Source organism: Monodon monoceros, unplaced genomic scaffold (genome assembly GCF_005190385.1).
Source record: "Monodon monoceros isolate NGI ecotype Baffin Bay Population unplaced genomic scaffold, NGI_Narwhal_1 Super_Scaffold_16, whole genome shotgun sequence".
In the NCBI taxonomy this organism is placed as follows: Eukaryota; Metazoa; Chordata; class Mammalia; order Artiodactyla; family Monodontidae; genus Monodon; species Monodon monoceros.
This window is the reverse complement of record NW_021703772.1, coordinates 96187803-96212900: the sequence shown is the minus strand read 5'-3', so window position 1 is coordinate 96212900 and position 25098 is coordinate 96187803. Positions and strand designations below refer to the sequence as shown.

Sequence of the window (25098 nt, the reverse complement as noted above, 5' to 3'; positions counted from 1 at the left end):
TTACCTGGCCGGTGGTGGAGCATTTTGCAGCGGGTCGGGGTCGGGGTGGGCAGGCCCTGCAGTGCTGTCACTTCGGGGGCAGCAAGGCGCTGGCCGCGGAGCTTGGAGTTGACCAACTTGCCATGTCCGGGTCTGGCGGAGGAAGCCGGGGCCACGCGCGCCCCGCCGCCCACCAGCGCCCGGCAGCCGAGCGTCCTCCGTGCGCTCTTCCGCTTTGTTGTGTTGCGCCGGTCTTCCTGCGCCTGCCTCCCGGTGTCTCGGTGCCCTCTCGGCAATGGACGTTTCCCCGGCCTTCCGGGAGGCCCCTCGGGTCCGCGTGCCACTTCCCTCCCGGAGGCGCGCGTTAAACAGCTGCCCCGTCGCGCCTGGCGGGGCCGCGCGGTGCGCTCCTAGCAGGCGGCTCCGTCCCACAGATTCCCGCCCCCCACCTTCTCCCCCTCCCCGCCCCTCCGCGGCACCCCCATCAGAAGCCGCTTAGGATCCGGCTGTCAAATCCAGCCCATCTGCTGCGATCATAATCAGTCTCAACAGAACGGTTCTGACAAATCTCTGCCTGGAGCCGGAGTTGGGGAAGCCGGTGGGCGAGGGGAGGGGAGGAGGGGGCGACAGGGACCCGCGCGGGGAGAGGGGGGCCTGGGAGGCTTCTATTGTCTGCCCCAAACAGAGGAACTGGAAGGGGAAATGGGGATCCCGAAAGAGAACTAGTGCTTTCCTTTCCCAGTTCCCAATAAGAAAAATCAATCCATCCCGGCAGGCCCCTGGCATATCCCTCCCTTTACCCGCGTCCCAAACCGCTGCTTGCTCTGTCTGGGTGGAACGAATTTCTGCTAATGAACTGAACAAACAGGTCCTGTAATCTTATCAGCAGGCTGATCCAGAGACTGGCACGGATATCCAAAGTACAGTATTGTAATTGGCAGGTAAGAGCTGGAACTAACAGTCGTTTGTCTGGAGTCAGAAGTTGGTTCCCAAGTACATTTGGGGATCAAGTTGATGGAGAATCAGCGCGTAATTCGCGATGAAGCTGGGCCCTTTGCCTCCTGCTGGCATTTTGAGAGATAAAAGGAAAACCTGATTTGGGCAAGAAAATGCTGCACTCAGTTTTAGCCCCAGCCTCAGTTTAAAGAATTCTCCTATTTCCCCCCATATTCTTGTGGAAATGCTCTTCTTAAAGAAATGTTACTTTATTGGAAAATCATGACTTCTAAAACTGATATTTTTTTCCAACTAACATAGTTTCTTCTAAAGATGAAATAAGGTGCTCCTTTCCGTAATATACTTTTAATTATTTTAATATGCCATATTTCTACTGGTCATAGGCTTTTGAGGATTATGGCAAAAGTTTTTTTCTTTTTTAATAAAAATAACAGCAGTCCTAGATATACATAAATCTTAAAGCATAAAGAACACAACCAATGGGATTATGCCTGGTTTTGTGCATTCTTCTTAAGTGCTGGAAAAGTTCAATTATCCTGAATGACATTATTTGTCAGGGAAATAATTTGCTGGATAAACCAATCACCAGTTGAAAAGTGGAACAAAAATGTTAAGCCATTTATTCAGATAGGTATAAGAGCTAGGCAAAAGTAAGTAAACTTTACTGTGAAAATTGAATAGAGCTTCAAATCAGTGCTCAGATCTTTCTTTTGCTTTATGCTATAGTTGAGAAATGTGGGCAGGTCACAGTAAGCCCCAACCTATCTAGCCAGAGACTGTGTCCTCTATTTATTTTACAGCCCAGCGGTACTTAACAACAGCATTATGCAATCATGGATACTCCATGAGTACCAGTGGTTTGGAGTTTTGATTTACAGGTCAGAATTAAAATCATTTACATCACTGTGGCTTGACAGGTGAGGTAAAATGAAGTTCAAGGGTTCCTCTCCCCAGTAAGTAAATAATATACGTCAAGGACAGCTATGGATCCGATTTTAAGATGTTTTTATTAATATTTAAAAGTTTGTGATTTTTCATTGTCAGTTTGTTTAATGTGTTTGTTAATTTTAAAGATTTTGTTAAAAGATTGATCAAAATGTTACCAAGAAATAAATATTTCCAAAAAGGTCCTCCTCTCCACCAGAATGAAATATCATGCTGATGGATATTTTAAGGAACAGTGTCCAGGAAATTGGTGTTGTCCACGGAGATAAGAGTTGAGCGGAGAGTCAGACCCTGGGCTGCAGGCACCTTCCTGCTGTGCTCTGCAGTGTTTTTCTCCCCCAGGTTGCTGGTGGGGAGGGGGGCATTGCATCGGGACCAAGTGATAGGTGAAATTGATGGCCCCACCTCCAATTCATCACGTCCTTGGTTCTTCAAAAGATATCCTGCCCAGTTCTCTCAGTTATTACTTCTCGGTCATTTATTGAGTGCTTATACTATGTTTATACTATGTGTCAGTGCGGGAAAATAAATATGAGTAAAAAATCAGAAAAAAACATTTTGACCATGTGGAACTGACATTCTCGAGGGGAAGACAGACATTAGAAAAGAATAAGGAAATAATATTTTCCGTTAGAAAGTAATCAGTGCTATGGAGAAAAATAAAGCAGGGAGGACTGGGTGATATTCAGGTTTAAACAATTCTCAGTGATGATCCCACTGAAAGTGCTACATGTGAGTAAATAAAGGAGGGGAGGAAGCAGGTAAGTCATGCAGCTATCTGAGGGAAGATGGTCCCAGGAAGCAGAAAGAGCAGGTGCAGTGGCCCTTAGAGGTAAGTGTGCCTGGGTGAGGCCTAAGAACAGCAGTGAGGCAAAGGGATGGAACGGAGGGTTAATGGGGTAGTCTGAGAGGGCAGATCATTGGGTGGGACTTCGTCCAGTTTAAGGACTGGCTTTTACTCTAAGGGGTGTGGGAGGGGCAGGGAGGCAGAGGATCTTGAGCAGAGGAACTTCATGATCTGACTTTTGTTTAAGGAATCATTCTGGCTACCATACTGCAAATTAATTATAGGAGAGAAAGAGGAAGGAAAGGGGGAGATATGTTATTAGGCTACTGGCCAGAATCCAGGTAAGAGAGGATGACTTGGACGGAACCCTAGCAAGAAGAATAATGAGAACTGGTGGCAGTTTGGGATGGTTTTGGATTTAGAGCCAACAGTATTTGCTCAGGAGAGGGGGTGTGGAAATCAAGGAAGGAATAAAAATAACTCCAAGTGTTTGGACTTTAGAGGCGAAAAGAATGGAGTTGCTATTAATTGAAATGGGAAAGACTATGGTTAGAGTAAATTTTGGTGGAAGAACCCAGGGTTCAGTATTGGATTGGGTAGGTCATTAAGACTGAGAGTAGTTAGAAAAGAGAAGACGTTCAAGGATTAAATACTGAAAGGCATGCCAACTTTAAAAAGTTAAGAGGATGAAGAGGAACCAAAAAAGGAGACCATCCCAAGTGGCAACCAAAGAGAGAGAAGGTAAACCAGGAGAGTGGACTCCCCCAGGAACCTAGTATAGAAGGTATTTCAAAAAGGAGGGAGTGGGACTTCCCTGGTGGTGCAGTGGTTAAGGATCCACCTGCCAATGCAGGGGACACGGGTTCGATCCCTGGTCCAGGTAGATCCCACATGCCGCGGAGCAGCTAAGCTCATGCGCCACAACTACTGAGCCTGCGTGCCTAGAGCCCGACCTCTGCAACAAGAGAAGCCACCACAACGAGAAGCCCATGCACTGCAATGAACAGCAGACCCCTCTCATCACAACTAAAGCTCGTGCGCAGCAACAAAGACCCAACACAGCCAAAAACAAATAAAATAGAAAATTAAATTAAAAAGGAGGGAGTGATATGCTAATCAGTCTCCTGATATGATTGTCTCCGTAGAGAACCCAAAAGAACAAGCAGGAAGGCTAATGAGAGAGTTGATAAAGGGTAGAGAAAAACTTAATTATCTATTGTCTGTTTACAATACAACATCCAGGGTGTCCCAGCACCTAAGTAAAGATCGGGGCATGAAAGGTATTCAGTGTGTGCTAAATCAAGTAATGAATCAATGAAAGATCAAATGCCTTATTCTGCAAAGTATTTCTCAACTTAAGCTCCATTCGGAGGGGTCGTCTACTGAAAATTCAAGAAATATTGGTGTGGGACAAGGTTTCTGAGAGGGAAGAGATATGTTTCCCTTTCAGTAAGCAATGTCAATAGACCAAAGATTTCTAGCTCACAAGCTTCATATAGAACATTTTCTCAGACCATGTTCAATAAAATTTAAATTAGTAACAAAGAAACAACTCATATACATATAGAAGTTAAAATATTCTTCTATGAGTAATCTTACAACTTAAAACAACAACCCAATTAAAATGAGCAAAAGATTTAAATACATTCTTATCCAAGAAGATATAACAATGACAAATCATGGCATGAAAAGATGCTCATCATTATTACTCATTGAAAAAAGCAAATTAAAATCTCAATTAGTTTTACTCACACCCACTAGAATCGACAAAGTTAAAAAGAATATCAAGTGTTGGCAAGGATGTAGAGCAACTTAATTTCTCATACATTGCTGGTGGAAATGCAGAATGGTACGGCGAGTTTGGAAAGCCAACTGGCAGTTTCTCAAAAAGTTAACCATGCACGTAAAAAGACCATCCAGCAATTCTACTCCTGGGTATTTACCCAAGAGAAGTGAAAACGTGTTGACATAAAGACTGGCACGTATATGTTTATAGCAGCTTTATTCATAATATCCCCAAACTGGAAACAACACAAATTTCCATCAACTTGTAAACAGATAAGCAACCTCTGGTAGATCCATCCATAACCATGAAATACTACCCAGCAATCAAGAGTAACCAACTACTGATAAACTTAACATGCATAAATCTCATTCTTTTCATTATGCAAAATGAAAGAATATCATACTTTATGATTGGCTTTTGTTTGATTTCATTTGGTTCTAAAAATAATGTAGAGACAAAAAGATCAGTGTTGCCTGGGGTTGGGGATGGAGAGGGGATTTGGCTATACAGAGGCACAAAAGGGAAGTGCTGGCGTGTGGAAAATATTCTATATCATCATTGCGGTGGTTACAACAGTATATTGTGTCAAACTCATCAAACTGTGTACCTAAAAATCAGTGAATTTTATTGCATGTAAATGAAACCTTAATAAAAATAAGTTTATGAATCACTTTGCAGTATACTTGAAACTAAAATAACAGTAAATAAACTATATTTCAATAAATAAATAAAAGAATAAAGGATTCTTTTGGTAGGGGAATTATAGTGCTTTCCCATTGAGAAGAGGAGGCTTATCTCAGAATCTCACAATTTGTATGGAAACACAAAAGACGCCGAATAGCCAAAGCAATCTTGAGAAAGAAAAACACAGCTGGAGGAATCAGGCTCCCTGCCCTCAGACAATACTACAAAGCTACAGTAATCAAGACAGAATGGTACTGGCACAAAAACAGAAATATAGATCAATGGTACAGGATAGAGAGCCCAGAGATAAACCCACGCAGCTATGGTCACCTTATCTTTGATAAAGGAGGCAAGAATATACAGTAGAGAAAAGACAGCCTCTTCAATAAGTGGTGCTGGGAAAACTGGACAGGTGCATGTAAAAGTATGAAATTAGAACACTCCCTAACACCATACACAAAAATAAACTCAAGATGGATTAAAGACCTAAATGTAAGGCCAGACACTATCAAACTCTTAGAGGAAAACATAGGCAGAACACTCTATGACATAAATCACAGCAAGATCCTTTTTGACCCACCTCCTAGAGGAATGCAAATAAAAACAAAAATAAACACAAATAAATAAACAAACAAATAAACCTAATGAAACTTCAAAGCTTTTGCACAGCAAAGGAAACTATAAACAAGACGAAAAGACAACCCTCAGAATGGGAGAAAATATTTGCAAATGTAGCAACTGACAAAGGATTAATCTCCAAACTTTACAAGCAGCTCATGCAGCTCAATAACAAAAAAACAAACAACCCAATCCAAAAATGGGCAGAAGACCTAAAGAGACATTTCTCCAAAGAAGATATGCAGACTGCCAACACACACATGAAAGAATACTCAACATCATTAATCATTAGAGAAATGCAAATAAAAACTACAATGAGTTATCACCTTACACCAATTAGAATGGGCATCATCAAAAAATCTACAAACAATAAATCCTGGAGAGGGTGTGGAGAAAAGGGAACCCTCTTGCACTGTTGGTGGGAATGTAAATTGATACAGCCACTATGGAGAACAGTTTGGAGGTTCCTTAAAACCTAAAAATAGAACTACCATACAACCCAGCAATCCCACTACTGGGCATATACCCTGAGAAAACCATAATTCAAAAAGAATCATGTACCAAAATGTTCATTGCAGCTCTGTTTACAATAGCCAGGACATGGAAGCAACCTAAGTGTCCATCGACAGATGAATGGATAAAGAAGATGTGGCACATATATACAATGGAATATTACTCAGCCATAAAAAAGAAATGAAATTGAGTTATTTGTAGTGAGGTGGATGGACCTAGAGTCTGTCATACAGAGTGAAGTAAGTCAGAAAGAGAAAAGCAAATACCGTATGCTGACACATATATATGGAATCTAAAAAAAAAAAAAAGGTCATGAAGAACCTAGGGGCAAGATGGGAATAAAGACGCAGACCTACTAGAGAATGGACTTGAGGATACGGGGAGGGGGAAGGGTAAGCTGGGACAAAGTGAGAGAGTGGCATGGACATATATACATTACCAAATGCAAAATAGCTAGCCAGTGGGAAGCAGCCACATAGCACAGGGAGATCTGCTTGGTGCTTTGTGACCACCTAGAGGGGTGGGATTGGGAGGGAGGGAGACGCAAGAAGGAAGAGATATGGGGACATATGTATATGTATAACTGATTCACTTTGTTATAAAGCAGAAACTAACACACCGTTGTAAAGCGATTATACTCCAATAAAGATGTTAAAAAAATTTTTAAAAATCACCAATTTGTAATCCCTAATGAAGTAACTGATCCAAATTAAAATCACCAATAGACGCCAAAGTCATTAGGTACAAGATTGATGGAAAAGAAAATACTCATCCAGTATCAAATATCACCTCCTGATTTTTTTAATTGCCAAGGAAAAAGTTATATTATACAAGGGAGAGATCCCCTGACACGTTTCTGCTTATATGACGCTGTGTGAGAAGTGTGTTGTGTCACTTATGGAGTATTCTTGCGAAAACCATGTTTAACCTGAACCTAAGCAAGGCCTTTGACATAATTTCCAGCTTATAAGAAGTATGGAAGATAAAGGATCAGATAAATAGTACCACAAGGAAACAGTGAGGCATATGCAGAATACAAGGTGCTCTGCAGCACTTCAAAAAGTCAGTGTCTGGGTAGAAGAAAGTAGAGGCACTAAAAACAGATTAAACGAGACATGACATAACTAAGTGAAATTAATGGGGTTAGATCTTTGTCCAAAATAAAAGATATAAAAGACACTTTGGAAACAATTGGAGAAATTCAAATAAGGCTGCTACTGGATAGGATAAGAGAAATTTTATTACTTTTCCTAAGGGTGAAAATGATATTGTGGCTATAAAGGAAGTGGTCTTTATTTTTAAAAGACACATGCTAAAGTATTCAGGGTGAATTATCATTGTGTTTACCACTCACTTTGGAGAAAGTATATATGAAACAAAAATACTAATATTTATTGATGCCAAGTTGTAGATAGATGAGTGTTTCATTGCCGTGGTCTTTTAATTTTTCTATACATTGAATTTTTTCTTAATAAAAATGAAAAAAATACACACTTATAAAATCCATGGATCAATAATTAAATATAAAGGAATTAGAAAAAATTAGAATTTGATGTCTTAAAACACTATGTATCAAAACTTGTAAGATGAAAAGGACTAAAGGGGTATATAGAGGACTGTTATCCACAATTTACAAACAACTCTTGAAACTCAGCAAAGGGGTACTAAAATTCATAATTTTAGTGCATATTCTGGAAATGAAGAAAATTGGAAAATTAATGTGCAAAGCCTCCAAGCAAAGAAGATAGATGAAGTCTAACAGCAATAAACGAGTTAAATAATTAATAAAGATAAAATCAAAGTCTAATGAAGTATAACAAAACATTAATATAGGATCAATAAAAGAATACCTGCTTAGATTAATGAAAAACAGAGGAGACATAAATCAATAAGCTTAGGAATAAAAAAAGCTCCATAACTAAGGATATGACAGAGATTTAAAATAATAGGACTACTTCATTGTGAGCAACTTTACAGCAATAAATTTTAAAACAGGTAAAATGATCAATGTCCTAAAATTTTAAAAATCTTTCCATAAAACTCAAGAATCAACAGAATCTTGAACAAGAGATCAATTCAATAGTTGAAAATAAAAATTTACCCCGGAATAACCCATAGGCCTAGATTTTAAAAACATCTTTATTGAGATACAATTCACATACTATAAAATTCACCCATTTAAGGCGTACGATTCATTTGTGTTTAGCATGTGCAGGTCATGCAACCATCAACATTGTTTAAGTTTAGAACAGTTTTCATCACCCCCCAAAAAACCCCCACAGTACCTATTTGCAGTCACTCTTCACTCTCCAGCCAGAGGTAACCAACAATCTACTTTTCTATCTCTATAAATTTGCCTGTTCTGGACATTTCATATAAATGCACTTATACAGTATGTTACCTTTTGGGTTTGGCTTCTTTGACTTAGCATAATGCTTTCAAGATCTGTCCTGTTGTAGCACGTATCAGTATTTCATTCCTTCCTGTTGCCAAATAATATTCCATTGTATGAATATATCACATTGGATAAATTTCAGCTCCTATGCCCATTTTTATATTGGATTATTTGTCTTTTTATTGTTGAACTGTGGGCCCAGATTTTTTTGGGGCAATTTTTACAAAGCTTGAAAACAGTACAAAATCTCTGATGTCCAACTCTTACAGGAAAAGTTCTAGAAAATAGAAAAAGAAGGCGAGCGGAGTGGCAGGAGAAAGCATGAAGTGAAGGGGGAGAAAAAGGAGAGAGGAGAGACTTTTATGAGTCATCTAGAATGACCTCCATACTAAAAGTAAACATTTACCATATGGGAAAGGAAAATTAATGAATGCAGTCTCAAAAATCCTAAATAAAGCAATCCATCAATGTGAAAAATAAAAACAGTAGCAATAATAATGGGAATAGTAATATGGAATGACCAAATACGGTTTAGCCTATGATGCAAACCCATTTATCCCAGCAGATTTATACACTGAACTTTACCAGCTGATCTTGAAACATTTATACAAGAGATAAAGGCTAAAAATAAGCAACTAATCTTTAAGAATGGTGTCTCCACTAACATCCAGAAAAGGGTCAGGTACCTTACTATAAAGGTAATAATTAAAAAGGTAAGTGAGATAGATGCATCAATGAAATAGCCTAGAAACAGATGCACATATATGGAATCAAGGGGTATGACAGAAATGTGTTGTTAATTAGTGGGGGAGGAATTGACTACTGAAACAATAGCAGCAAGTCCACTTTCTATGTGAATAAAGAACTCAGACCAGTCCCAAAAAATAAACTCAGATTAAAGACTAAATGTGTAAAGCAGAACAAGTTTGGAGGACTGATGCTACCCAATTTCAAGACTTATTATAAGGCCACAGTAATCAAGAGAGTGTGATATTGGTGAAAGGACAGATAGATTAATGGAACAGAATGGAGAGACCAGAAATAGACCCCCATAAATACACTCAACCGATCTTTGACAAAGGAGAAAAGACAGTAAGACAAAGACAGTCTCTTCAACAATGGGACTAGAACATCTGGAAACCCATATGCAAAAAAAAAAAAAAAAATCTAGACTCAGACTTTACCCTTTTCATAAAAATTAACTCAAAATGGATCAAAATGGATGTAAGTGTAAAACACAAAACCATAAAACTCCTAGAAGATAATATAGGAGAAAATCTAGATGACCTTGGGTACAGTGATGCCTTTTTAGATATAACATCAAATAAATAATCCATGAAAGAAATAAGTGATATGCTGGACTTCATTAAAATTAAAAGCTTCTGGGCTTCCCTGGTGGCACAGTGGTTGAGAGTCTGCCTGCCGATGTAGGGGACACGGGTTCGTGCCCCGGTCCGGGAAGATCCCACATGCTGCGGAGCGGCTGGGCCTGTGAGCCATGGCCGCTGAGCCTGTGCGTCTGGAGCCTGTGCTCCACAACGGGAGAGGCCAAGACAGTGAGAGGCCCGCGTACAGAAAAAAAAAAAAAATTAAAAGCTTCTGCTCGGTGAAATACAGTATCAAGAGAGTGAGAAGACAAGCCACAGATTGGGAGAAAATATTTGCAAAAAGACACATCTGATAGAGGACTGTTATCCACAATTTACAAACAGCTCTCGAAACTCAGAAATAAGAAAACAAACAATCTGATTTTAAAAATGGGCCAGAAACCTTAACAGATACCTCACCTAGCAAATCAGTATATGAAAAGATGCTCCACATCATGGCATCAAGGAAATTCAAGCTAAAACAATAATGAGATACCACTACATACCTGTTAGAAGAGCCAAAATGTGGAGCAACAGGGTTTCTCATACAGTGTTGGTGGGAGTACAAAATGGTAGAGCCAGTCTGAGAGATAGTTTGACAGTTTCTTACAAAAATAAACATACTTGTACCATACGATCCAGCAATCGTGTTCCTTGGTATTTACTCAAAGGAGTTGAAAACTCATCCACATAAAAACCTGCACACAGATGTTTACAGCAGCTTTATTCATAATTGCCAAAACGTGGAAGCAATCAAGAGGTCCTTCGGTAGGTGAATGGATAAACTATGGTGCACCCAGGCAATGGAATACTATTCAGCACTAAAAAAGAAATGAACTATCAAGCCATGAAAAAACAGGAACGAACCTTAAATGCATATTACTAAGTGAAAGAAGCCAATCTTAGAAGGCTACGTACTCTATGACATTCTGGAAAAGGCAAAACTATGGAGACACTGAATATATCAGAGATTCTCAGAGGTCGGTGGAGAGGGAGTGATGAATAGACAGAACACAGAGGATTTTTAGGGCAGTGAAAATACTCTGCATGACACTACAATGATGGATATATGTCATTATCATCTTGTCCAAACCCACAGAATGTACACCACCAAGAGTGAACTTAAGGTAAACTGTGGACTTGGGTGATTACTATGTGTCAACATAGGTTCATTGTTGGTAAAAATCTACCATTTGGTGAGTGGTGTTAATAACAGAGGGAGGGTGCTATTCTCATACAGAGGCAGAGGGTATATGGGAAATCTCTGTATCTTCGTCTCATTTTTTTGTAAACCTATACATGCTCTTAAAAAAAATAACCTTTAAAGAAAACACATGCGAAAAGCAAATCTATAAAACTGTTTGAAGAATGCTTTAGAGAATACTTTTATATCATCAAGCTGGGAAGGATAATAAAGTATTTCACTACATTAAATTTTTGAACCTCTATGAGAAGAAAAAATTACCATAAAGAAAATGAAAAGTTAAGGCACAGACTAGAAGGATCTTTTTGAAACATATATATCCTAATAAGACTCACTATCCCAAATTTATAAAGAACTACAAATGTAGTAGAAAAAAAAATTTTTTTTAAAGAAAGTACATGAATAGGCGATTCACAAAAGAACATAACTGCATGGCAATAAATAAAGTGCTCAATCTCATTACTGGGGTAATACAAATTAAAACAACACTGAGATACTACTTCATGCCTATCATAATAGAACAATAATCACTCTGATTACAGTGTGTGTTGGCGAGGCTTTGTGGAAACCAAAACTCTGACACATGTCAGGCGGGAACACTTGGATCTATGCAGGAAAGGTGGAAGTGCTCCCAGTCTGAGATATGGCGGCTCCACAACTGTGTACCTGCACAAGGGCAAGTCTCACACCTATGTACAAGCTTACATGGAACATACAAAAAAGTCATTGCATTATAATTATTTTGTTGTTGCTTTTGTTGTTCACTTGGCTGTAAAACTCCAGCCGTTTAATCACAAGTGCTTCCCCACCCTCACTCATCACCACACCAGGAGTGCCTTGGGTCCAACCGTGGGTGTGGGAAGTCCTGTGAACGCCAGGGTGAGTGGCAGCAGCCAGCTGACTCCTGGGAGCATCAGGTCGGCTGGGCACAGAGGCCTCTTCTCTGCAAGCCACCAGCAGGGACCTCCATCCGAGGCAGGCTGCCCACCGGCCCAGCCAGAGAATGTGGGAGGAGGCCAGGCCCGGCAGGGGAAAGAGGGGGATTAAGACAGAAGAGACTCCGCTCTGTCACCAAGCCTGGCCCTTTGGCCTGCCTGTGTCAAGTGCAGCCAACGGGAGCTGGCCTAGCCCATCAGGAGATTGCTGCCACTCACACTGTCCTTGTTTTCTTGGCCTTCGGAAGGTATGAACTTGCGATTTTAAGGTAAATAAGTACTAGGGATGTAATGTACAACATGACTAATATAATTAACACAGCTGTACATATATGAAAGTTGTTAGGAGAATAAATCCTAAGAGCTCTCATAGCTAGGAAAAAATTTGTTTTTCTTTTTCTTTTCTTTTGTATCTATATGAGGTGATGGATGTTCACTAAACTTATTGCCGTAATCATTTCATGACGTATGTAAGTCAAATCAGTATGCTGTATACCTTAAACTTATATCGTACTGTATGCCAATTATATCTCAAGGAAACTGGGGGGAAAATCATTATATATTAAGTCTCAGAGTAAACATCAGTAAGTTCCATAAGGTAGGAATTGCGGATAAAATGCAATAAAACAATAAATTATCAACAAATTAAAAAATGTAAAAGCCCTCCCTCCTGTGAATTGGAAAACTAACTTTTAAGCAACTTTTTTTTTTTTTTTTTACCGGTACGCGGGCCTCTCACTGTTGTGGCCTCTCCCGTTGCGGAGCACAGGCTCCGGACGCGCAGGCTCAGCGGCCATGGCTCACGGGCCCAGCCACTCTGCAGCATGTGGGATCCTCCCGGACCGGGGCACGAACCCGCTTCCCCTGCATCGGCAGGCGGACTCTCAACCACTGCGCCACCAGGGAAGCCCTTAAGCAACTTTTGAATGAGAGAATTCAAACTAAAATTTTAAATTTTCTAAAAAATAATAATAACTAGCTAATTTTAAGCTGTGGTCACAGAAAAAATTACTAGCTCCTAAGCACATTTAACAATAAAAATTAAAGAATATAAATAAACTAAATTCTTGGCTCAGAAGGCCAAAAAAGGAAAAATAACCAAAGAAAGCACAGGAAGGAGAAAAAGGTAAGAGCAAAGTGTGATGAAGTTGAGAATAGAAAAACAATAAAGCTAGTTAAAAAAATCCAAATCTAGCTTGTTTCTTTTAAATTGACCACTACATAACTTGATCAAATTAAAAAAAAAAAAGGTGGCATGGAAAAAGACGGCACAAATATACAAGATAATAAATGACAAATAGGAAATAACCACTGAAGCAGAAAAAAAGTTAAATATAAGAGGCTACTTTACAGATCTCATCTCTCTGCAAATAAATTTTAAAATAGATAAAATGGAATCATTCTCTGGAAAAGACACCAAAATCAGCTCTAGTAGGGACAGAAAGCTAAATTAGATCAACTTTTCTAGAAGAAATAAAGTAATTAATATTCTATCCTACCACAAAACAAAAAACACAGGTCCAATGGTTTCACTGGGGAATTCTAACAAATCCCCAAGATCAGACCATTCCAATGTTCCGTAGTTTTTCCATGGAAAATGAAGGAAAACTTTCTCATTATTTTTATGAAGCAAGTATAACACTGACAGTTGTAAGAGACTGAATGTGTTCATTCACAATAAATTCCTATGATGAAACCCTACGCCCCAATGTGATGCTATTAAGAGGTGGGGCATTGGGGAGGCAATTAGGATCAGATGAAGTCCTGAGGGTGAGCCCTCATTAATGGGATTAAGAACTTTATAAAAGTCCTGAGAGAGCTTGCTTCCTCCCTCTGCCCTCCACCCTATGAGGATACAGCCAGCATGAGGATACAAGGACAAGTTGGCAGTCTGCAACCCAGAAGAGGACCCTCACCATACCCCAACCATGCTGCCACCCTGACTGCCAACTTCCAGCCTCCATCCAAAACTGTGAGAAGTTAATTACTGTTGTTGTTAAAGCCACCCAGTTTGTGCTATTTTTCTACAGCAGCAGGAACTGAGAAAACAATTTACCCTTACGAATACAATTTAAAAACAAAAGTAAAACATATATCAATGCCATTATATATATATCAATGCAAAAATACTAAATAAATATGAGCAAAACAATGCAACAATGTATTAAAAGATATATACCATGACCAAAGGCCAATTGCATTTAGCTCGGTATTAATTAATTCATTAATAGAGTATACCAATTAACCTAATAAGAAAAATTGCATGATTCCCTACATAGATATCTAAAAACCTTTGACAAAATTTAACATCTTCCCTGATGAAAACTCAAGAAGATAGGAATTAATGTATATTTTCTTAGCATGATAAAACACACACACACACACACACACAGGCCCTTAATCCTCACACCAGTATCTCACTTAATGGAGAAATATTTGAGGCATTTCTAGTAAAATCAGGAACAAGGGAAGGATACCTCTTCACTCCACTCCTAGTCAACATTATATTGCAGTCAGTGCAATTATACAAGATAAATCAAATAGAGGCATAAGCATTGGAAAAGAAAAAACTATATTTGCAGATGACATGGTATTATGCCTGGAAATGATGTGGATCAATGATGAAATTAACTCAAACATCAAAAATTCAGATTTAGTATAAATTAATATACAGAAATCAATCATCTCCATAGACATAATAACCTGACAGAGGATATACTAGTACAGAAAACCTCATTTACATTACCAACCAAGAAGATAAAATAGGAAAAATCATACAAAGAAATGTACAAAACCAGAGGAAAACTTTAAAATTCCTCAAAGTCACAAAAATAGACCTGGAGAAACAGAAGTCTTTCACTGTTCTACGATAGAAAGACTCAACATTGTAAAATGTCAGTTTTCTCTAAGTTACTGTATAAAATTAACACAATTCCAATAAAAATACCAACAAGTTTCTTTTGGAGTTAGACAAGTTAATACTCAAGTTCATATGAAAAACTTGCAAGAATCACCAGGAAAACAGGGAGAAAGAAAAGGCTTAAAGGGAAAAATAATTCTCCCATGCAGTAAACATGCTACAGTTGACCCTTAAACAATAGGGGCTTGGACTGCACAAGTCCACTCACACAGCTTTCTTTCGATAGTAAATACTACAGTAGTAAGCGATCCAGGGTTCGTTGAATCCAAAGATGTGGAGGGCCCCTTGGATGCGGTGGGACAACTATGTAGGGATTTTTGACTGCGTGGAGGATCAGAGACCCTAACAGTGTGGTGTTGGTGTGTGGATAAACAGAGCAGGAACAAAGTCCAGAAACAGACCCAAGTCCATATAGAAATACGTGTATGATAAAGACGGCACCTCAAATCACTGGGTCCAAAAATGAACTTTTAAAATAAACCACGTTGGGACAACTGGTTGACCACTTGACCATAAAGAATATTACATTCATACCTCAAACAATACACCAAATACAGCAGGAATCTAAATGTAACAATGAGACCATACAAATATCAGAAAAAAAATACATGTGAATGTTTTTATAACCTAGGTGAAAGGAATGGTTATCTGAAAATGATTCAAACTCCAGATGCAATAAAAGATTAATAAATTTGACTACCTGAATTTTTAGAAGTAGCATGTATATTAGTTTCCTATGGCTGTTATTACAAATTATCACAAACCTAGTGGCTTAAAATAACACAAAGTTAATACCCTATAGTTTGTAGGTCAGAATTCTGACTGGTCTCACTGGTCTAAAATCAAAGTAGGCTTCATTGTCAGGAGGGCTGCACTGCTTCCCAGAGGCTCTGGGGGAGAATCTGTGTCCTTGCCTTTCTAGCTTCTTAGATGCTGCGCATATGCCTTGGCTCAGGGCCCTTTCCTCTACCTTCAAAACCAGTGATGTTCCAGCTCTCTGAACTTTTTTCCATAGTCATATATCCCTCTCACCACAGGCAAGAATAATTCTTAGCTTTTAGGATCCCTGTGATGACATGAGGGTCCTTAATTTAATCATATCTGCAGAGTACCTTTTGCCACATAAGGTAACACGTTTACAGCTTCTGGAAATTAGGACATGGCCATCTTTGAGGGGTATTACCATGCCTAATACACAGAGCAAAACAAACCCCCCAAAATCAGAAGACTATTGACAAGCTGGGAGAAAATATTTGTAATATATCATAGATAAGGGCTAATATCCCTAATATACAGAGAACTCTTAAATTGAGGGGAAAATGCCAAAAATTTAATAGAAAAATGAGCAAAAGTCACGGACAATGCACCAAAAACTATGAAACTGGTCTTTGAACATATGAGATGTTCATGCTCACTCATAACTAGAGAAATGCAAATTAAAACTGTACTGAGACATCACTTCTTGTCTATCTATCTGACTGGAGGAAATTTACATGTGTCATAACTCTTTCTGTTGGGGAGACTTCTGCATAAACACACAGTCTCACACACTGCTGGTGAAAATATAAACTGGTGTGACCTTCTTGGAGGAAAATTTGGCAACGTCCAGCAAAACTCCATGTATATTTATCATTTGGGTGAGAATTCTCACTTTTTGGAATTTTCCCTAAATGGAAGTACACTTCCAGCAATATAAAAATACATAACCACAGGATTATTCATTGTCATATGAATTGTTTGTAACTGTAAACTGTTGCTTAAAATATCTCTAACTTATCCTTACTCTCCATCTTTTTCCCTTTATCCTTATTTTATGGCTTACCTTTTGGGTTGGATTATAAAGCACTACTTAATTTTGTAATCCTTTCTGGACAGTCTCTACACTACTTTCTGTGTAGTAGCACTGAATAAACGTTTACTGATTTGAAAATTATTAGGGCTAAACAATCATTTGTTATGAGAAATTTCATTCTGGAATAAAGCTTTCATATAACTAATACTATATGGCTTATTAATTTTGGATTTATCCAAGATTTTTGTCTACTCTACTTTTTTCATGGTTCTTATGAGGTTTCTGTTTTATCACAGCCAGTCTTAACTAGGGACATTTGGTTTCTTCAATAATTAAACCTCGGAGGCTAGGGCACAGGGCTGAATGCAGCACAGCCACTTAGAGCAAGATTCCGCTGGAATTGCTCCGCTTTTGCAGTCACAACTGAGCAGATCATTGTTCTATGACAGCATTATTGTCATTAATGAAATTTATAAATGGAATTCACTTAAGTAGTGCCTGTTTATTCTCCTGGGGCTTGGTAACAATACAGATCAACACACACACGTGCTCTAACAATTGTTCCATTTTTTGAAACTTAACAATTCGTGTTCTTTCATTAATATAGTTACTTATTTAACCATCACTTATTAAGCAACTATTAATCAGATACTGTGCCAGGTTTTTAAAATCAAAAGTCTGTGGTCTTTGAACCAAAAAAGTTTCATGATTTCACATTTTAACAATTTATTTTCTGGATCTTTTATGTTTGTATTCAGATCCTGTCTTTAGACTGTCTCCTGAAATTAGTGTGTGTGTGTGTGTGTGTGTGTGTGTGTGTGTATGAATGTACATATACACATACACATATATTACTTTGTGTGTATGTATATATATAATGTGTGTTATTGTACATCTATAGACCCATATGTTCCCTTTGTATTTGGGAACCTATAAGCAAAATAATAACCTAAGTGCAAAGAAGGGGGGGAAATTTCCCTCATGCACACACACTTATTTTAAGTTGGCCTAAGCCCATCAAATTCAGGGCTCATATCAGCATCCTCACATGTCTGAAATGGCTGCATAAGGCGGAAGGTGGAATGTATTTAAACTAAACTTGCATGTAGGAAATTCATTATCCAATCCTCTACTCTAGCATGGGGATAGCGTCTATGGTTTTCCAACAACCGATAGAATGCAGTCCTATGAAAATAATATAAACATATTTTTGAGAGAATCTCTATCAAAAGTTACCAATGTGGTATCTTTCTCACTAGGTGCTAAAAGAATTTTACAAGTATCTTATTAATCCTCATAATTTTTACCTGATGATTTATGGGTTTCCATTTTTTAATGTTTCTCATAAAAGAAGCACAGAAAAATATGATTATTGAAAGGAGCCTGGAACCACTCTTCCTGCTTGCTTTATAGATGGGGAAATTGGGCTTACATTACATTTAGGACCACACAAGGGATTTATAGAGAGAACTGAGGGTTGGCTATGAGGTTTCCTCATCCACTGTTCAGCACCCTAACCACCAGACCTGTGGACCTTTAAGTGCCCCGGGGCTTAGCAGAACCGCTCTAAAGGATGCCTTAGAAGGACATGGAGATACAAAATCATATTTATGATGAGCCACAGTCCTTCTTTACTTACACAGGAGTTGGCATGTAGAAGGTTGCAACACAACACAAACAAGTTTTTTAAAAACTCACTTTAGATCAGGAGTTGGTACCCACAGGCAAAATCTTGCCTATTTTACCAAACAAAATTTTGTTGGCACAAAGTCATATCTGTTTCAGCTCCAGCTACAGATTTGAGTAGTTGTGAAAGTGGCCATAAGGATATGGCCAGTAAAGCTGAAAATGTTTATTGTTTGGCCCTTAAAAATTTGCTGACCCCCCCACTATAGAAAATATTGCCCTCTTACAAGCTCTAACTATAAACATGAATAACTACACTTTAAAAGACTGCTAATGATTATAATTTTGAGTCACACTTTGAAACAACTATGGTAATTAAATGCATATTATAAATTCTAATGAGCCCTCAAGTTTCTGATATAAGTTGTTCTACAGCATATATACTCCTGCAGAATCTGAGACATTCCATTTTTAATAGTAAGAAGAGGAGTCATTTTAGCTAATTAACTTTTCAAATTAAACCTAAATTAACTTTTTAAAGCCAGCAATAACTACTGCTAAGAATACTTCCCAAGAATTAAAATAGTGTTCCTAATGAATGGATATCTACTATAACTTTCTTTACAAAGACAGTTATAGCTGCTTTTATAGTTTCATTTTGTCCTTTGTGCATTCAAGATTATTGTATTTCCCCAAAATGTAAACATGAACTTTTTTCAATCTATTTTTATGAATTAGGAATACAACACTTATCAAATTTCTAGATTATCCTGTAAAATCTTAAAATTGTAAGGTTACTATTTGGGCAATTACAGTAATTTTAAAAAAATTTTTATTTTATATTGGAGCATAGTTGATTAACAATGTTGTGTTAGTTTCAGGTGTACAGCAAAGTGATTCAGTTATAGATATACATGTATCTGTTCTTTTTCAATTACGGTAAATTTAAAGGAGTATCACGAAGAATGGGTCCCAGAGTTTCTTATGAAAGGAATAGAATTTGGAGATACATTCTGGAGGTATATTGGGGATAAAATAAAGGAAAAGTCTAAAGCTGAAATTGGCATATAAGGGATTGAAATAAAATAGCACCATAATAAATTATTAGTTTCTAGGAAATATCTTCTAGTCTTCACAGAGAATCTGTGGATTCTGCCTTTATACTATTTGGGAAAGGAGAGATTATGGTAAGGATAGATTATGGTAATAAACCACCCCCTGATACCCATAGCTTGACATGAAAGGTTATTTCTTCTTCACACTACATGTTGGCAGGGGCCTCTGCTCATGGTAGTCATTCTACGTCCCGAGCTTTAGATAAAATACCATCTTGGGCATTGCTGGTTGACATGCCAGAACAAAAGAGCACGTTGGAGGGTTGCACTTGCACCATAAATACTTCAACTTGGAATGTCACTTTTGCTAAGGACCCATTGGCCAGAATGAGTCACATGACCCTGCCCAACCACAAGGGAGAAGTTGCAATCCTATTATGTGCACATAAGGGATAGAGTAGAAATATTTATTAACAACTCATTGAATATTTAGGTTAATGATTAAGGACTCAGGCTTCAGGCCAGGCTAGTTAAATGTCCGTGCTTCACTTTCCTCATCTGTAAAATGAAAATACTAAACCTCATAGAAATGTGAGGATTAAATGAGTTAACACATATAAAGTTCTTAGAAGAGTATTGACATATTGGTAAAGTGTTATTTTTGTCATTTTATTTCAAGCTTTGTACTTGCCACACTGCTCTTCAGAGCCAAAAACAGAGGAGGGCAGCCTTAGGAATGCTGACTCGGGCCCAGCAGAGAGTTTTTTTTTTTTTTTTTTTTTTTTTTTAGCGGTACGCGGGCTTCTCAGTGCTGTGGCCTCTCCCGTTGCGGAGCACAGGCTCCGGGCGCACAGGCTCAGCGGCCATGGCTCACGGGCCCAGCCGCTCCGCGGCATGTGGCATCCTCCCGGACCGGGGCACGAACCCACGTCCCCTGCATCGGCAGGCGGACTCTCAACCACTGCACCACCAGGGAAGCCCATGAACCCCTTTTAATAAGTGGTTTTTAAGGCTTCCATCAGACTAAATATGAGAGTTAAAGTAGAAGACTCCCATTAGAAAGGGCAAAGGCAATACCGAAAGAAGAGAAATGGGAAAAAAGAGATAGTGAACCAAGAACTAGTGTCCAGGATGTGTACTCAGCTCACGTCCTATGTAGACCATAGCAACTGGTGGACCGATGGCACTGTTCATTCCTATCGGAGCTGTTGCCTCAGCACTGGCACCAGTACAACTGCTCTGAATCTATGACCGGATATCCACCCATGACCACCCATGCAGCAATATGCAGTCCAACAATTCTGGACTGTTAGGTACCAGATAAGGAGATGAGCAGATGTGATTTCCTCTTCCATGAGCTAATAACAAGAGAGACAGAAAGGTTACTAACCCACCTATAACATAAATCAGAATGAAATAAATTCTACACTGCATACACATGCCAAATTTTATGAGCACACAGAAGAAGGAGAGGTCCATTTTCAGTAGAAAATCAGGGAATACTTTTTGGAGGAAACAGCATTTTAATTGAGATTTTAAAGAAGAGGGATGAAAGTGGAAGGATGTAATGAATACCAAGCTAATGAAATACCATGAGTGACCATAAAATGAATAAGAGTGACCACTTGGAGGGGGTAGAGGAGAAATAAATTTTAAAAAGTAAAAGGAGCTTTGTTTTTTTTTCACCCACAAGTAATAATTCAGCAGCACACTTTAGAAGCTCTGATTTCCACAATCGGTCTATATTTCTAAAACTCCCTGTTATTCCTTCCCCAAAATATTAATTACTACTTAAAAATGGCTATTTGATTTGAATTTTATTTCTGTAGTCTTCAAATGTAAGCTCCACAGTCTACATTTTCCTAGGTGGTCACAAGTTCGAAAGATCGTAGAGCTGAAAAGAAATTTCAGCCCAAATTTCTGCTTTAGAGATGGAAGATCGAGTAAGCAAATGACTTACCCACATTCACAAAGTGCTAGACTCGGCACTAGAACTCCTGTCATAATACTGAATGTACAGTTGCTTTAAAGGACAAAAGAATCAAGAAAACAAACATGAGTCCAGAGCTACTCTTAAGATTTTTCTGTGAATATTCCATATCCGAAGCAAAGTGACTTATAGCTATAAGATCATAAGTAATCTGAGTAAACATGGAATTATTCATTAAACCCTAAATGTCTAATGGAGGGGGTCACCACTTGAAGCCTGTGTGTGTTTTGGCCAAATAAAAGGAAGCCCTACTGCACAAGGTAGGGATTACATTTATGGAACATAAACAAGAGGTGGGGGAAGTTAGAAATACAAATTCTAAATGTCTATGTCAATTAACGACAGGCCCATAACAGTTAATAATAAAAAATACAAGGTCTGGGTCATGTTATGAGTGTTTGAAATGAACATAAAGGAAGCCCTGCTTTGCCAACTCTGCCAAAGACAGAGATGGCACAGGGCCACGATGCACCATGACAATTCTTGCTTCCATTTGTGAAAGCCTTCAAGTACCTCATTTTGGATGCCATGAGAAACTGCAAGCCTACTGCGTTTGTGAACAGAAGATGGACATTCAAGGAACAAATCTTTGACTCTGCAGTAACCAAGACAGCTCTATCTAAAACTCCTTGTTCCCAAACGGGAGCATAAGGGATATTTGCACATTCTAACTTTACGTGAAGAATCAGCTCTTGGAAATCCCATGAGAAAGTTTTCATAAGGATTTATCCACACTTTCTTCTTTGGTTTCCTCAACTCAGAAGCAGGAAACCTTCCAGACATCCTGAACCTCTGACCCTTTTGTGATTTTTCCCATCAACATATGCAAATATCCATGCAGCAATTCAAAAATCTCTTCTCACTGCATTATAGCATGGCCTTATATTAGACCTATATCTAGAACACTACCATTTCCAACCCACTATTGAATGAGTTTAATTGCACGTTTCTTGGGAAAAAGATCTCATTGGCTCAGAAATGTCAGGAGTCCACTATCACATGTACCTATCTGGTTTCCAGAATGATCTTCCCAAGCCACACTAAGTGACTCCCTCAGAATGTTTCCTGCTGGCAAGTGAATCAGCTTTTGCCTTTCACCCAGTCTCAGCTCATTCCTTCTCTGTGACAATATCAGGACATCCACATCTGACAATGGTCCCAGCTAATTAATTTACTCCAGTGTCTAGCAGCCTTTTGACAGGAAAAATAATCTACATTGTATTTATTGCAGAATCTCTACCACTAGGACAAAGATGAATGCAAACTTCACACAACCATTTTTCATTATCTGAAGTTGAAAGTGATTTTCAAATGTTAACTTTAAAATTAGGAGCAGTGGGATAACAGTTCTACTTTGAAACTGCCTGGAAATGGAATGTCTATAACAATGGTTTAGCATCAAGCCAGAAAAATAAACTCTCCTGCTACCATCATAAATGGGCCAGAAATAAACCTCGGGGTCGTGCACAAAGAACAGGCAGTGGAACTGGATTTCCAAAATAAATGATCTGAAACTCAGCATAATGTACCTTCAAATAGTGATATCTTCCCCTACCTCCCATCCTTCTGACCCTGGATAGCGGGGTAGCAATCCCTCCCTCTGTAAACTGTGCATACCACTGTCATAATATGGCTGAAATTGGAAAAATCTAAATGTGAACCCAGACAACATCTACAATGCCCAACTCTGATCTCTGTCTTAAGCAGACTATCCAGTAGTTCCATTCACTTCGGCTGTGCTCCAAAATACTTTCCCATGAGATTTATCTTTCTAGCATTATCCTTCCTAATATTCCTTAACCTTGGGATTATAAATGTTAGATTAGTAATTGTTCATTTCGGTGATAATCTGAAACTCATTCCCTTCTTCCTTCTGAAGGCCAGAGTAATCGTCCAATAAAAGTTCTACCAAGGTCAGGAATGACCTAATTTACTTGTAATTATTAATTCTTCTCTGACCTCTTAACCATAAATAAAGCTTTGGCATTGGAAAAAAGATGTGAAACAGCACAAGGCATTTAAAAGTCAGGGAATAAAGGAGCAGTGGAGAAAAAGAGAACAGATTTTCTAAATTTAAAAAACTCCTTGGGCTTTCTTGAAATAATGATTTATATTCTTTGAGTCCACAAGAGAGTAACTGAATATGCGTGATGCAATGCTGGAATTTTAGGTATTTTGCCTAAAGGTTATTAACAATTAGTACCACTGGGGGAAAAATCATAGTTAGAATAACCTTTTCTCAGAGGATGACTGAAATTGGACTTGTAATCTGGTTATAATAAAATACATTATGTTTATATTAAAGCCCCACATGTTAAGAGGAATACTGACAAACTGAAATAAGTCCAGTAGGTGAGTAAGTGGGGTCTGAAATGTAATTTGTATGAGTAGCAATGGAAGAACCTACACTGCTTCCTTTGGAAAAGTGAAGACTGGGGCCAAACATATCAAACTGTCTTAATATTTCAAAGGGATGGTACACAGAAGAGGAAACAGTCATTGCAAGTAGAGATGCTGTCGGCGGCGTTCAGGCCAGAGAGTCATCCAACACGAAGGGCACCTGGCCTCTCCCCATCCACTGTAGCAGAATCCACCGGACACGACACCTGAAAGTTGGTCTCCCAGGCTTTGCTTGGACACTTGCACTGGCACAGAGCTCACTATCCCAAGAACACCCTCCTCCGTGTTAGAGAACAGAACAGAGGACATTTCTTTCTCGCGCTGAGTTGCCATCCCTCAGGTTCTAACCTAGACAACTGGTTAACCAGATCTGTCCTACTGAATATCCCAGGATACTGCTAATCCGTTCTCCACAAGATAACTCACTTCACTTCTTTTTTAATGAAGTATAGTTGATATATAATATTATATAAATTATAGGTATATAATATAGTGATTCACAATTTTTAAAGGTTATGCTACATTTATAGTTATTATAAAACATTTGCTATATTTCCTGTGTTATACAATATCCTTATGGCTTTTTTTTTTTTTTTTTTTTTTTTGCAGTACTTGGGCCTCTCACTGTGGCGGCCTCTCCTGTTGCGGAACACAGGCTCCGGATGCACAGGCTCAGTGACCATGGCTCACGGGCCCAGCCGCTCCGCAGCATGTGGGATCTTCCCGGACCGGGGCACGAACCTGTGTCCCCTGCATCGGCAGGCAGACTCTCAACCACTGCGCCACCAGGGAAACCCCTTATAGCTTATTTTATACCTAGTAGTTTGTACCTCTTAATGTCCTACCCCTATATTGCCCTTCCCCCTTCCCTTTCCCCACTGGTAACCACTAGTTTGTTTCCTACGTCTATGAGCCTGCTTCTTCTTTGTTATATTCACTAGTTTGTTGTATCTTTTAGATTCCACATGTGACATCATACAGTATTTGTCTTTGTCTGTCTGACTTATTTCACTTAGCATAATGCACTACAAATCCATCCATGTTGCTGCAAAGGCCAAGATTGCATTATTTTTTATGGCTGAATAGGATTCCATTGTATGTGTGTGTGTGTGTGTGTGTGTGTGTGTGTGTGTGTGTGTGTGTGT

The 25098-nt window shown here is 38.8% G+C and overlaps 1 protein-coding gene across 9 annotated transcripts in view; it reads right to left on the bottom strand.

The window, feature by feature from the left end:
• NCKAP5 (NCK associated protein 5) overlaps positions 1-25098 on the bottom strand; it is a 1052051-nt gene that overhangs the window by 618327 nt on the left and 408626 nt on the right. Inside the window, exon 1 of one of the 9 annotated variants that reach the window (XM_029224402.1) lies at positions 5-560. The exons of the other annotated variants lie outside the window; for them this stretch is intronic. The gene's annotated coding sequence lies outside the window, so the exon portion shown is untranslated. Of the gene's footprint in view, positions 1-4; positions 561-25098 lie in introns of those variants that run through there. 9 annotated transcript variants of the gene reach the window in all.